Source organism: Porites lutea, chromosome 8 (assembly GCF_958299795.1).
Source record: "Porites lutea chromosome 8, jaPorLute2.1, whole genome shotgun sequence".
In the NCBI taxonomy this organism is placed as follows: Eukaryota; Metazoa; Cnidaria; class Anthozoa; order Scleractinia; family Poritidae; genus Porites; species Porites lutea.
Window position 1 is genome coordinate 22,836,053 of NC_133208.1, and position 14,593 is coordinate 22,850,645.

Here is a 14,593-nt window from a genome sequence, read left to right on the forward strand (position 1 = left end):
CGGAAGTTACAGAAGGAAGTTAATATTTCATTTCTCTTCCATCTACTTACTTTTGGGATTACAGACCGTCTTAAATAACAATGCATATGACTTATTCTATTGAATTGATTTAATGCTAAACAATTTTGAATGAAATTTTGGAATTTTTGGGTGGAACGAGGCTAAAAACAACAAAATGAGCAAAATAAATTGAATTGAAAGAAAAAAAAAAAAAATAGATACATGGTAATCTGTTAGAATTCGTACAAGAATTGTAATACATGAATATGGTAAAGTCCATTCACAGAAAAGAGGGTTGAACTAGCGCAAACACGGCTTCAGATAATCCACTTCCTGTTTTGTGTAACCTCCGTTACTTTAAAAAAAAAAATGAAAATGATTAAGATGCCTGTCCCATTTTCATTTTATATTCCTAAATTGCCTAGAAATACTTCAAAGGAAAATAAACTTCTTTAAACTATGCAAAAAAACTCCGCGAACCATAAACTAAGCTAAAATTCCCTTATCACACTTGACAGAGAGGTATCTCACCAATGGAACACGTATGTGGGTGTACTTATGACGAAATCTTCACCAGATGTCATCAAGGCTTGAGTTGTTTGATGGGGCAATCGTCTGACAGCATTTCCCGAAATTTACCTGACGTTTATCCTATGTTTTAGAGACCGGACAAATTCTTGGTAACGGAAGTTACAGTAACGGAAGTTAAGATTCTACCTTTTCTGTTACATCTTTAAGTGAAATTAATAACTCGGAAAAACCAAACATACTCCATAATAATCCTCACTAGCTCCTCCGTCACCACAAAAATCGGCACGACCCACTTTTCATTTTTCTCTACTGTAATCTTAGTAACGGAAGTTACACCTTAACTGTTCACCCAAAATCCTGCTATTGTGAGAGGGAATTTCTTTCCACAGGTGTTTGCTCTTCATTTTATGTATTACGTATCAAAAAGAGCAAACTTAAGTAATATTTACCCGAAGTAAATCATTCGCATTATTTATTTCTAGGCCATTTGTGATCTGCCCTCAGATCGGTAACGGAATTTTCATAAAAATAGCGGACACCAGTTCACTGTAGTTAAAAGCAACAAAACTGACCTGCAGTGAGAAATGATCATGTAGGACTTTAGTTTAGGTCCCTCCCGAGGCATTGGATTGATTAGTTTCCATAGTATAAGGCGAAAAGCACAAATATACCGTAACCTTCTATACCCACACTCTCTGCGGACATAGCAAAATTGCATTTTTGGACACTTTTGGCCTTGAATCCCTCAAAGTTACTGTCTAGGGGAGCACAAAGGGGTACTGGCGCTATTTATTTGGGCGTATTTCAAGTATTTTTTAGCGAAATGATTATGGGAAAACAATTTGAGTCCTCAAAACTTGCCATGGACACCAAAAAATGGTAATTTACCCACTTAACGTGGAATGAGTGTTTGCCGCTCGGGTTCGCCGACGTTATTTTTCGGAGGGAGAGAAGCGACGACCGGAAACACGTCTGCTGTTCGCAGGCTAGGCTGAAACAGAAAGGTACGATATTGTCCGCTTTTCGGGAACAGGCTTTTAGGAGTCAAAGTAATTAGGAGAGAGCAAAATTCCAGGTGAACTTTGACCTGGGCCTAGACTACGTTTATTTCTGGTGTGAAAACAGATGCTGGTCTGCCGAGCGTGTGACTGTACATCCGGGAACTTGAATAAGACGAGTGCTAAGAGAAAAGTCCTGGTCCCGGCTCCTGAAAACCCTATTCGAGCGTTAATCCAGGGTTAAAAATTTTGTTCCACCTTTTGTATCTACCTTCCTATGCATTGCTTATTAGAGTAACATTCTATGTTATCATCACTGAATCTCAGAGTAAAAACACAGCAGTATTTGTAAGCTCAAGTGACTTGTTCTTAGACAATAAAACCTTGCTTGAAATTTGAGGGTTGTCCAACACTGTCGACATGATGTAAGTGTTGTTGAGTAGGCAAATGCATCTCATTAAGGGGACTTAGAAATTTCGTTGTTTGTCATGTTAGCAACAGACCCCGTGACTTATGTCGGATCTTTGCTTTAAGAACGACTCTATACATAGAGTCTAGCGCGCTTGTTTCTTCGTGTGGCTTATGCCGGGTCTTTGCTTAAAGAACAATAAAATAATACACAGTGTGCAGCGCGCTTCTTCCTTCGCTTAACTTAGGTCGTATCTTTCTTTTAAAGGACGATGAATACACAGTGTGCAGCGCGCTTGTTCTTTCGCGTGGCTTATGTCGTATCTTTGCTTAAAGAACGAGTCATACAAAGTGTGTAGGCCTTGTTCCGTAGAGTGGCTTATGTCGATTCTTTTCTTAAGAACGTTGAACACACAGTGTGCAGCGCGCTTCTTCCTTTGCGTGACTTAGGTCGTAATTCTTTGCTTAAAGAACGATGAATACACAATGTGTAGGGCGTTTGTTCTTTCTAGCGGCTCATATCGGATCTTTGCTTAAAGGACGATGGATACACAGTGTGCAGCGCACTTGTTCTTTCGCGTGGCTTATGTAGGATCTTTGCTTAAAGAACGAGTCATACACCGTGCGTAGGACGCTTGTTCCTTCGCTTGACTTATGTCGGATCTTTGCTTAAAGAACGAGGCATACACAGTGTGTAGGCAGGGGCACCCAACGTCAGCTTTCGCAAAATATCTGTTCGGGAGACCATTTGAGCTCTAGAATTTCGGAAGATTTAAATACTACAATACGTTTAACAATACTATGTTTAAGTTGTTTTGAACTATATTCTTGTTGGGTGCCCCTGTGTATAGGGCGCTTGTTCCTCCGTGAGCGTCGCCATCTGCGCGCCCTCCATTTGTTGCAAAGTTGACCCTTATCTGGTCGTTTTCCCTTTTTCTTGCCTCATTACGACGCAGGTATTTAAAACATAGATCCCATGTTGCCGTGCGTCTGTTCAGTAATAGCTCACAGACGATTCCAAAATTTGGTAAAAAACAAAGAAGTGGCACAGGACCCCCTGCGAATGTGTCACCGGATGACATACACATACGTTTTGGGTCCCAAATGGTACTTTTTGTCTGGTTCTTCCTTCCTCTATATCTTACTTGTATACAGTTACTTCGAAATATTTTTTAACGCGTCACTTGCTCAACGAGCAGAATAATCGTAAACTGCGAGTCTCTCGTAAGCGGTGACACACTACTGATGACTGTTGTGAAGATTTCTTGCAGTTTATGCATTCTGATAAGTTGTCAAGAACACTTGTTGTCTCTTGTTGTCTCCGTGGGTGGGGGGAGGTGGGGGGGGCTTTCACTTGCTTACTCCGAAGTACGTATCTAACAAACATTTTCAGAACCGCACGCTATGTTGAACAAAACAAAGGAAACGAGTTTCCCGTGACAACATCCATGTATCTATACCCTAATAGATCATGGACAATGACTAATCACACCGCGCATAGCATTCACATAAACGTGTATCGTTCATGACCGGGACGACACAAGTCAAGGCGCATTGAAACACACACAAGCTAATGGAAACTTAAGGTTCCTTTGTGAGATTTCTAGGCGAATGCTTGTATCGCAGCGGTTTTCTTAGTAACTTCTAGTTTGTAAGGATCATCCTTTACGTCCCGGTTAGATTGTGCTTATAATCGTTTTGTACCTACATGACTAAACCTGCATTTAACAACTATTTTAACTTCTCACACTATCTGGATTTTATTGGCGATTAACGGCCTAATTCATATAGTCATCACTGCATGTGACTGGAGCTTTAAGATTATAGTTCGTGGTGTTGCGGAGAAGACATAAAAACTAAACAATAGCCACATCATAAAACAAACTTACAATTAGTTTCCTATCCGCAACACCAAGAAACACTGCTGCATCCAAGATAGCATATTATTATAGAGTTTAGTACTCCATAGAAAACTACAAGAGTATGAGTTTTAGTCGCGACTTGAGCAAGAAAACAGAAGAGGAACTCAAATGTTTCATACAAAGACCACATTATAGCTGCCATAAACTGATCGGATGGACTCAGATCAGTGGCCAATATAAAATCAAGAGCATCACCAAAGGCCGGTTCTTCGTCCATTTTTCACGAGAGGTAAAGAAGCTTCACTGTAAGAAATCAGTATGAAAAATAGAGCGTTGTAAATCCGTTGCGCAAGGTGAATAGTACTGGGGTGCAACATACTTGAAAGGTCCAACCCAGTGGGGGTGGGGGGCGGGGGAGGGGGGTAGAAGCTACTTCCCATACATTCTCTTAAATGAAATCCAAACGATGTTCCAGTATAAATCACTTTGTCGTTAGACCCTTACTCACCAAAATGGTTTAAATAGAAGCACGGGAGTGAGATTGAAAAGGGCCACAAGCTTGAAATCTTGTTTCTTCTCAATATTATTTATTCAATATTTTATCGTTATGGATTGTCTGTCCCGTTGCTAAATCCCCTCAACCGGCACATGATTACCATATTTGGAGGTCGATGTAGGCAGTACCCAATCGATGGCATGCTCCTACTCGATCTGTATAATGCTTCTCATCATACTCAGCCTCATTCAATAATTGTTCAATATATGGAATATTTTTGACTCAATAAGGTTCTCAATAGAAGAGGAAAACTTTGAACTTGTTTCCGTCATGTTAAGGAGGCGGGGAATCGAAAAATCATCACATTGATATCACGAGCGAACCATTTCATCATTCACTATATGTTCACTATAATTACTTTCAATCCGGAGAATTGATTTCTCTTATTTTGCCCATTAACTGCGAATGCGGTCAACTTTAACCTTCGAGACCCAGCTGTTGTCTAACGAAAGTTCGGAAATAGATCCTCAGAGAATGTTCTCCTAAATTCAAATTTTGCTAGTTAGTATCTTTTTATCGTTGTTAATATCGTTTTCTTTTAGTATCTTGTGTTTGGATTTTATTTTTATTCATTCACAGTAACCTTTGAAAGAAATTCAGTTTGCTACATCCGTTTACCTTTCCCTTACTGTGTATTTCATTTCGCTCTTCCTTCCCTTTACCCTTGTTTATTAATTCTGTTCCAATTTGCTTTACGACCTTTTACCAAAAACGCCAAACGAAGACAAAATAATGCGACTTCGATTAGTTAAGCATTCGTACCGTGCGCAAGTCACCTTTTTTATTTTATTTTTTTATTTTTATTTTATTTTATTTATTTATTTATTTATTTTTACATTAGGAGCTTTTACAATAGAGAGCCACCACAGGAGCGAGAACGTCATAAAAATCATAAATTCAGATCAGGAACTTTGCAAGTTTATCATGCTTTTCAATAATGTGAAACCTCCTTCAAAACTTATCAGTATTCAGTAGGGATATCGTCCAATGGACTTTATGAACTCAGTCACTTGGGGCGGGGCTTTTAATTCTGTCTGAGGACAAATACGAGTTAAAATGACTGAAACATTTAATGTATTTATACTAATAAACATAAAATGTTATGTACTACGGTCATCCTTATTTGCAACAACATTAAAAATTATTTGCAAAAACTTAGTCACCCAAAATGTCGAAGTTTTTTAACTGAGAAATCACCAGACTAATCCAATTTCACGACTGTTTATTCATCGATCCAAGGATAAGTTGGTGAAGTGAGACGCAAACAATTCTTACATGTACCGGTCACTGACCGGTTTGCAATTCCGTAAAACTTAGTTTATATCAATTGCCATTATGTCACGTCGCATCGCAGTTAGATGTAGTGACACTCTCGTCGAACGTTTTTCCCTCTTCAGTACGATTCAGAATAACTGTGGAAATTTCTTTAATTTGGATAGCCGTTTTGCGAAGGAAGGTAGACGCTTAGGGCCTGTTTACATGGAGGTGGGGGTCCCCAGGTAGGTGAGATGAGCCGCTTAGGTAGAGTAACCCGCCTGTCTTTACAATCTCTCATACGGTTACCCCCACCTATCATGCAAACTTGATCAAATTAAAATGAGAGATTATATGAACAGGTGGGTTACCCACCTTTACGTGAACATTACAGGTCTTTAAAATGTGTACTTGTGGTTGCACGGTGTATTTTCATAATCATATCTGACCAACCTTTGTTATTTTGACTGCTTTTGTGTTCCGATCTTATTATTATTATCATTTTAAATTGAAAGGAGAAAACCGTTATTTAGCAATCCTATTGAAATGAAATATTAAGTAATAGTAATAGTTTATCAGCCGACCCCATAAAATGGCTTTTCGGTCAATTTTACAATTGCAATTTGATAATTAAAAGCATAATTATCTAATTTACAATATGTGAAATTTATTGGGGAAAAAAATGAAATAAGGAAATAAGGCGGACTGCTCATGGCCGCTGACCAGCAGTGAATCGAAAGGAAGGCATGTCTAACTATGTTTCTGTTTCCAATATTACGAGATTGCACATCGCCCATTTTCATTAACCTATTACAGAGAAGGGGCGGGGCAAGTCCCTTAACATATGTTAAATAAACTCGCATTTTTTTAAGGCTTGTCAAAAAAACGCAAGGCACTCGTTTTATCACTGGTTAAAAAATCTCTCGCTTATTACGCTCAAATGTTAAACCAGTGATAAAACATCAATGTTCGTATTTTAAACATAACTAAACACGGAACGCTGTCAGACTAGAAAACCATTTTCTTTTTCCTTTTTCTACACTGAGATACATTACAATAGAATTAAACACCAAAAACCATTCACTAACATTTGACAATCAACTTGAACGAAATGGAATAAGAGTGATAAAAATTAAATTTGAAACTGAACGTGAATACACTTTTTTGTGGCGTTTTCGCTCCATGCCGTCGCAGTGGTGGTTGCTTCATATGCTCCTTATATGGAAAGAGACTGTGACTGATAGGGAGATCGGGTATGCCAAAAATGGAGAATATGGACTCTACGCCTCCGACTGAGTTTAATAAACTCTTGAGGGGCTTAACTGTAACGTCGCTGAAATTCGCGGTAGACTGCGAGTTTGAAACCGCACCATTTGAAAAGAGAGCATCATGCCGCTGGCACGCAAGCTCAGAAAGAAAAAAAACTTTACAGGTGTTTGTTATTTTGCGCTTTTCAGCCCGACCATTATGATATCAAGCTTCAGGAAGATCTCCAGGAAGTCTCGTTCGCTGCTTTCCGTTATTTGCTCTATGATATCCCTTGACGCACACGGATCCGTGCAGAAGAAGAAAATGAAATTGCTTGAAATTGCAGGCAATGAAAAAATCGAATAGAAATAGTTCATACTTCCTTTTGAGTTCGAAGCCATCCTCACTCAAGGGATTTTGAAACTCGACCTTGCTGCCAATGTTCCAAGGCAACCTTATAGCACAAGACCACCCTGTAAGATTTTTTTGTTTGTTTTACAGTTACAAAGGTAAAAAGTAAAAGTATTTTATTACCGACACTACGACGCGCGGGATTTGTGAGTTTTCTTAGATAGCCACATTTTCATAAACTAACTGAAATATTCCTCGCGCGTTGATTGGATAATTTCTATCAATACGAAGAGGACAGACATAAAATTTTAATTTCTGCAAGACGGAACACTCGCTTAATACGGACACCCGTATATAACGGACAGTTTCTAAAATTTACCCTTTAATACGGTCACCGATTAATGCAGACACAATGGACACTTTTCTGTGTCCTGAGGCACAAACGCCGTCAACCCTGCTATTTACGGGCACTGGCTATCTGCGTACCGTCTATTTTCCTTGTCACAATCACGTACTGCTATTTGTAGATATTTTACACTGTCCAAACAATGACAGATTTCTGGGTTTAAGTAGCAGAATAGCTTGATATGTTTGATTTTAAGTCAGTCTTTCTTTCCGTGTACATCATGGCATTTCCCCTAATGTATCCGTATTAACCGGGTTCTACTGTTAGTAGTTTCTCTTTGAAAGGCAAAATGCTTTTTACTGATCCTTTTTCCAAACTTTTGTTAAAGTAAAAAGCAAATTGACGCCAGGTCCGCAGCAACATTGTCAAATTTTCTAGTAGATTCACTCGCCTGGGGCTCGTGCTCGTGGATCCGCAACACTTTGACAATGTCATGATGCGGTGTTATGATCAATAAGAGGACAGATGACAAAGAAACTAGCGTCAATGTGATGAAATTAACCAATTTTAGTGCATAAAACTAGAAATACGTTTTCGCAAAAAAATCTCTCGAAGCTAACGGAGTCAGCACTAAGAATAAACAGCAAAAAGCCAAAGGGTAAAGAAAAACGATGAAAGACAGAAAAAAATGGAAGTAGACACGCCAGGGTTGGAACCCAGTTGCACCCCAACTTCCTCCAGCGAAAAAGTGTGGTCCTGACCACTGGGCCATGCGACCACTGCGCCGATAACTCATCAAAATTAATAGTGTTGAAGTATTTTTCCTTGCCATTCACACCGTTTGAACCTTATGGAGCTGTATTTGTCATGAATTCAAAGACACATTTGAGGAAAAATAGCTCAAACGAGTATTTCAAAACCATTTCGCATTATTTCCGTGTTTATTCACCCTTGGGCTTTCAATAGGCCGCTCGATTAACGGAGCTCTCGCTGAAGTTCAGGTCACCGTTCTTTCGGTGTTAAGAGAGTGTCTCTGTAAGAGCGGTCCGGTCGATTTTGCTTGAGACACAGCTGGGTTGAAAACTTCTCATCCCTTACCCTTTCAGAAGACGACAGTACCAATGTTATGTAGAGACAGGGTAGCGAACCTTTCCAGTCGAATTTAAGTGAAGGATGGGCACTTCATAAGCCAAAAGGCGGCGCTTTTCGCTTCTCAGAGAAAGTAAGGCAGTATCTCACCTCCAAGTTTGAAATTGGTGAGCAATCTGGAAGGAAGGATCTGCGACAAATCTCGCAAGATACGAGCGCCTGTTTTGCCGGGAAGAGTGGCTAACCAAAGCCCAAATACAAGGATTTTTCTCCCGTTTGTCCTCCTCGAGAAGGAGACGGGCAGGTCCGTTTCCGAGCACCGAGGTTGACGATAAATCTGACGAGGAATTAATTGACGAGGAAGAAGTGAGTCACATAACCACCGTCGAATCAGTTGTAACAGAAATTGGCTTAAAACATCAGATTGTCTGTGACATAAATGACTTGTGTGACTACGTCAAGGAGGAAAAATTGAACTATTTTACTGTTTCCATGCTTAAAGAAATCTGTACTTTCTTCGAGTTCCCATTTAAATCTAGAGATTCCAAAGCTTTTCTAATGTCAAAAATAAAGGAAATGACCCATGAGTGCCAGTGCTCAGTGGAAGGATAAGCTTTGTTGCTGTCTATGGTGGAGAGATTGTAAGTTGGTTATGAAAACTACACTTTTTTCTGTTTTGCTTTGACTTTGTGACGTGGTTTTGTGACAATTTGAACAGACACGCGTCACTCTTACGTAATGTTTTAACCGGAAACCAAACAGCATCATTTTATTTCCAAGTAGGTATATATTCAGTCGTTCTTAGCCACCATTTTGCCAGAACAAAGTATATATATATATATTTAGAGTGCAACACACTAAAAAATACAGTTTACTTGCAAAAACCTTTTTGTTTTTTTATATCTTTACATACTTATAAAAAATTGTAGAGGGTAACTGAAAATGAAAAAGAAATGGTGTCCTGCATAGCAGTCTTTCAAATTAACACCTTACGTAAATGACATTGGTTACTGTTACGGAAAATCATATTTTAGAGTCAGATTTGTATAAAGCAATGATTTTGCATACATTCTTGGGAACAGCAAATATAATTTAGAACACACATTCTAAGTGTAGTGTTCATTCCGTGCAATAAGGCATAAATAAAAGGTTCTGGAAGAAAAGACACCTTATTTTATATCACTGATGGCAAGCAAAAAGGTCATACGGTTACCTCGGTTAAAAACATTTAAACAACTCTATTAATTAATACCAGTCTAATTTAAAGGAAAAGGTTATGAGAATAAAATAAAATTTGTCTGTACCACGAGGCACGACAGGCCTTCGCTGGAGTGAAATTTAATTTCCGTAAAACTCTGAAAAATAAAGAGATCCGATCAAACGGATTGTGGTTTTAGTATAGGTACATGAATGTCTTACAACACACAAGAAATGAGCTAAATCTGTGTCTCAAGCAAAATCGACCGGACCGCTCTTACAGACACACTCTCTTAAACCTTCCACGGCAAGGACTTCCACTTGTCCAACTGGGCACTGTTGTGTTTGCAGCCGCTGTTATTTGCCTCAGAAATACTTTGCGATTCGCCAGCTTACAATAGCTTACAATAAACAGAGGATGAATATATTAAAAGTCGCTGGCCGTGTTGCCTGGAAACCCAAAATACACGATGACGCGCATTTGGCGTCTTTATTATTACTACTCTTGCATAGCCCGAGCCTTGGGCTCGTGGCAAATCCGATTACTGTCCCCCCGGGGGGAGGGGGGGGGGAAACTCATGGGAATTCTTGGTGGGGATATGCCGCCCGGTTCTCCAAATCCTGACCCTATTTCAGACCAAAAAATGTAATTTTCCATACCCGTTTTCAGACCTAGCCTTTAGGCAGAAAGTTATGTTATAATTACATAGATTAGAGCGGAAACAAAAAAAATATTCAAATCCACTCCGTAGTTCCCTCGAAAACCATACCCGATCCCTGACCAAAATGGGCAAAGCGTATACCCGTTTTCATACCAAAACGACGCAAAATCCCTGCCCGATGGGGTTGCAGAAACCTATATAGCTTATATATCCCCCCCCGGGTTACTGTCTTTTTCATCTTAAAGATGAGCACGATTTCTCGCGAGTATAGCCAACTTATCGTCACTTTAAGATGAGTAAAGAAGGTCCAAGTGTATACAAAACTCCTATGTTGACTTGTTTCTCAGAGACAGAAGATTCAACCATTCAACACAGTCTTGCTCCTCTTGCGTATTGCGAGGAATGATTTTGGTAAATTTGGTTTGCAGTAAGACCCGGCAGACGCTTACAGATTATCTTACATTTGCAGATAAAAAATGTTATACCTCTCACAGTGGGTGGAAATTCTAGTCATATCAAATGTGTTTTAGAGCCGAGCTGATTCTCTAATGCAACAACATTGACAATCTGAAATGTAAATCCACAAAGTGGACCAGGATGTCATATGCTCAATTCATTGCATTGTCTGCTTTTATTCCGGGAAGCCCAAAAGAATCAAGGCAGTCGACTAGTCAAGGAGAACAAAAGACCCTTGATAAAAGCTATCAATACAAATTTAGTGGTTGGAAAAGTTTTTTGTTAAAGGAAAGGAAACGGTAAAGAAAATCCGTTATATACTTTTTCATACGTTTCATAAATGATCCTTGGGTTCGGATGATCGGCGTAACCCCATCTCACGTATTGACATAAATAATTGGTTGATTGATTTCTTTATTTCGTGATATCATTTTGGAAAAGATATTTTTAATAGTAAAGTGTATTTTTTTTTTGATCGCCCTCGGACAGGGAATAACCAGTTCTATGAGGCAGATCAGGTAAAATAAAGGGCATGTAATGAGTGACATTCAAGAGTAAGCCGATGACTACATCTGTTAACAACAGCGAAAAAAGATCGAGGCTTCGAGACAGGAATGTAGCCGTGAATTCCGAGTGAAACCCGACACTCAAAAAAAAAATACTTCCGGGTGAATACTCTGTTCCCTAAAGGGCAAATAAGTGTGAGGGGGGAGAAACGGACCAAACAAATGGAGCCTAGGTGTGTTCATATTAGTTTTTAAGGTTGCTGAATTTTTAGGCCACTACAATGTGAATAGTTATGTCAATTCTCCAAAGAGTGTTTCCTCCCTTTCTGCGACCTTAACTTTAGTCCAAAAATAGTTCCATTTTAGGAAAATTAGTGCTTTACTTCTCCTTTTACTGTCAACGCAACAGAAATAATGACTTTCAGCGAACACATGGGAATATTATTTTCAAGAGAAGAAGTATTTGATTTAGTTAAAGTAAGATGTCGGGAGAGCATCACGTCCCGCCTGTCCTCTTCGCAATTTTTGCTGCAGCTATGCTTCTTGCTCAAGGAAGTCAAGTTACACCTACCTTAAAATATTTTTTTGTTTACTTAATACTCTAAACAACACATTTCATAAAGTGCTGATAGTATTTGGCGTTTTCCAACAATGAAATTGTATGTTTCGTTGTGAGGAAGAAAGAAAGATATCGGGTCAGGGGCGCACAAGGAAGAAAATACTTCAAAGAATCTTACGCTCCCTGTTTTAACATTTCAGAACTAAATTGAGTTTTCTATCTTTTAAAAACATTTGTTTTTCTTTTGTAGCTGCCAGTTTTAAATCTGGGAAAATCAATAATATCACTGCCAGGAGCTCAGGGTTATTTGCTTTCGAGAAAATTACCTTCGAGGAACCATTCTCTGGCGGAAAGCAAGTAAAAGTGTTTCTTTCTCCTGGTAATTCAACTAATGGTGCTGCTGTTTGGGTGGAATCAGAAGATCACAGTCAATTTCGCGCTTGCATCTACGAGTACAGCGATGGCTCGAATGCAGCTGCGGAATTGAACTGGATTGCCTTGGAATCTGCCCTCTCCGGAGCACAACTAGGAACCACTTACTTGGGCTCTTAGACGACAGGAACAAAGTGTAAGAAGGTCGATATTCCTCAGGTTAGTTTAATTTTCAAAAGATAAGTAAGTTTACGTAAAAACTGGCCTTAATTAATTATAATTATAAAGGATCCTTGGTGGTCAGGAGGGGGTTCAGATGGAGGATGTTACGTTGAATTACCGACCCATTTGGTCAATTGAGTTAAAGTTCACATATTCATTACCGTAAAATTCCGAAAATTAGCCCCGGGGCTTATATTTTTCAAAGACCCTTTTGAGGGGCTTGTATTCGAAGGGCTTATGTATGGAGGGAAATTTGCGTTTCAAAATGGATTGGGCTGGCTTGTAGTGGCAAAGAAATTTACCATTTTTGCTTTGTTTTACTTTGTATTTGAGGGCAAATTCCAAGTACAAGCTTCTCCAGGGGGGGGGGGGGGGGGGGGATTTAACGGAGGGTTTTTTGCGTTGCGTTTTTGGGGGACTTATATATGGAGGGGCTTATTTTCGGAATTTTACGGTACCTAGGCAAATTTTTGACTAAATCTATAAAACTGAATTTGTATAGTGAATTTAATCTCATAATCATAGACCCCTGTAAAATCCTTCGAGAGATCGAGAATAAACCAGGTCAGTTCCTCTCATGTTTCACTTTCCGCATGTGATAGTCTTTCATATGGTATGATTTGGCTCAGCCAATTGAATCCAAGCTGTCATTCAGTGTCATCAAACGCTTAGAGCTGATTGTATGAGCTGGGTTGGCTAGCTTGAGGTGAAGTTTAACCCGGTGCCTTTTCGATACCGGGATCCCAGTTAACCGGGCTGTTGATTGGTATAAAGTAACCACAAAGTTGAGTTTCCTTGCGTTTAATGTAATAAGCTGTGCCACAAACAGTTTGTGCGCAAACAAAAATACCCCCACCCTCTCTCTCCTCTCTTTTTGACGGTTTCGTTATGTTAAGATATATTTACTCTCCAGTTAAAATATTTGCTTAGGCTTTGTGTCCCCCGAAACTACTAAACAAGAACATTTTAAAAATGGTACTGTTCAGTACCGCTCTAAGATCGTCGTTTTAGGTTAAGAAAACTTTTAGTGCATTTGCGGGTCATGTGACTTGAATGTGACGGAAGCTCTTTCCTCTCTGTCACCTCAAAAGCTTTGGATTATTTCATTCAGCTCTTGCTCCCCCTTTTTGCGTTCGAGGTACGAGAACGCAACCCCTAATTTGTGTTGGATGTTCTGTGCATTATTGGGTTCCCTGTGCTATTAATAAGGGAGGTTTTTTCGAGGTTGCATTCGTCGTCGTCGACACACATTTGCCTCGTTTTGAGGCGCTTGCTTGCGTTTTGCCTCACTTTGACGCGCTAACTCGCGTCGTGATTCGTGTGTCCTCGGCATTCATCTTTAAAACGTTTGCTGAGCACTGCTAAACAAAAACCCATAAAAATTTGTGAATTTATTCAGGGGAAATTCACAAGATTTTCATGCCTTATTCACCAGATTTTCATGGCCAAAATTAAGGGCAATTTTATTGGTTCATCCTATGAAAATACCATTAAAAAGCCATGAAAATACTTTGAAAAATTCACAATTAATGGCCCTTGAAACAGTCTAGATTATATTACTAGGGTAAATATGGGTACACAGGATATATAGGGGTATACAGGGTATACAGTATTTCTATGGTAAACATGGGTAAACAGGATATACCAGGGTGTACAAGTTATACAGTATTACTAGGGTAAACATGGGTACACAGGATATATAGGGGTATACAGGGTGTACAGTATGACTAGGGTAAACATGGGTAAAACAGGATATGCCAGATTAGTATATACACACTCAGTGATCTTGGTGATTTAAGCAATCTGATTGTTTCGCTATCTCGGACTATTCATCAATATACACCTCCTAGATAGCGAGTGGAAAATGTGTTAGCTCGGTGTTTTTCCCACTTTTTCAGAGAACGATCTTTTAAAAGTCGACAAAATCCTAGGGCTGACTTTTTTTAAGGCAAGAAAAGACTCGGACGGATTCAAAA

The 14,593-nt window shown here is 39.3% G+C and overlaps 1 protein-coding gene and 1 pseudogene across 1 annotated transcript in view; both read left to right on the plus strand.

Annotated features, from left to right (window-relative positions):
- Positions 1 to 14,593, plus strand: part of LOC140945355 (uromodulin-like) — a 64,675-nt gene that overhangs the window by 12,741 nt on the left and 37,341 nt on the right. The window lies entirely within an intron of this gene.
- On the plus strand, positions 6,792 to 9,255 carry LOC140946639 (uncharacterized; annotated as a pseudogene).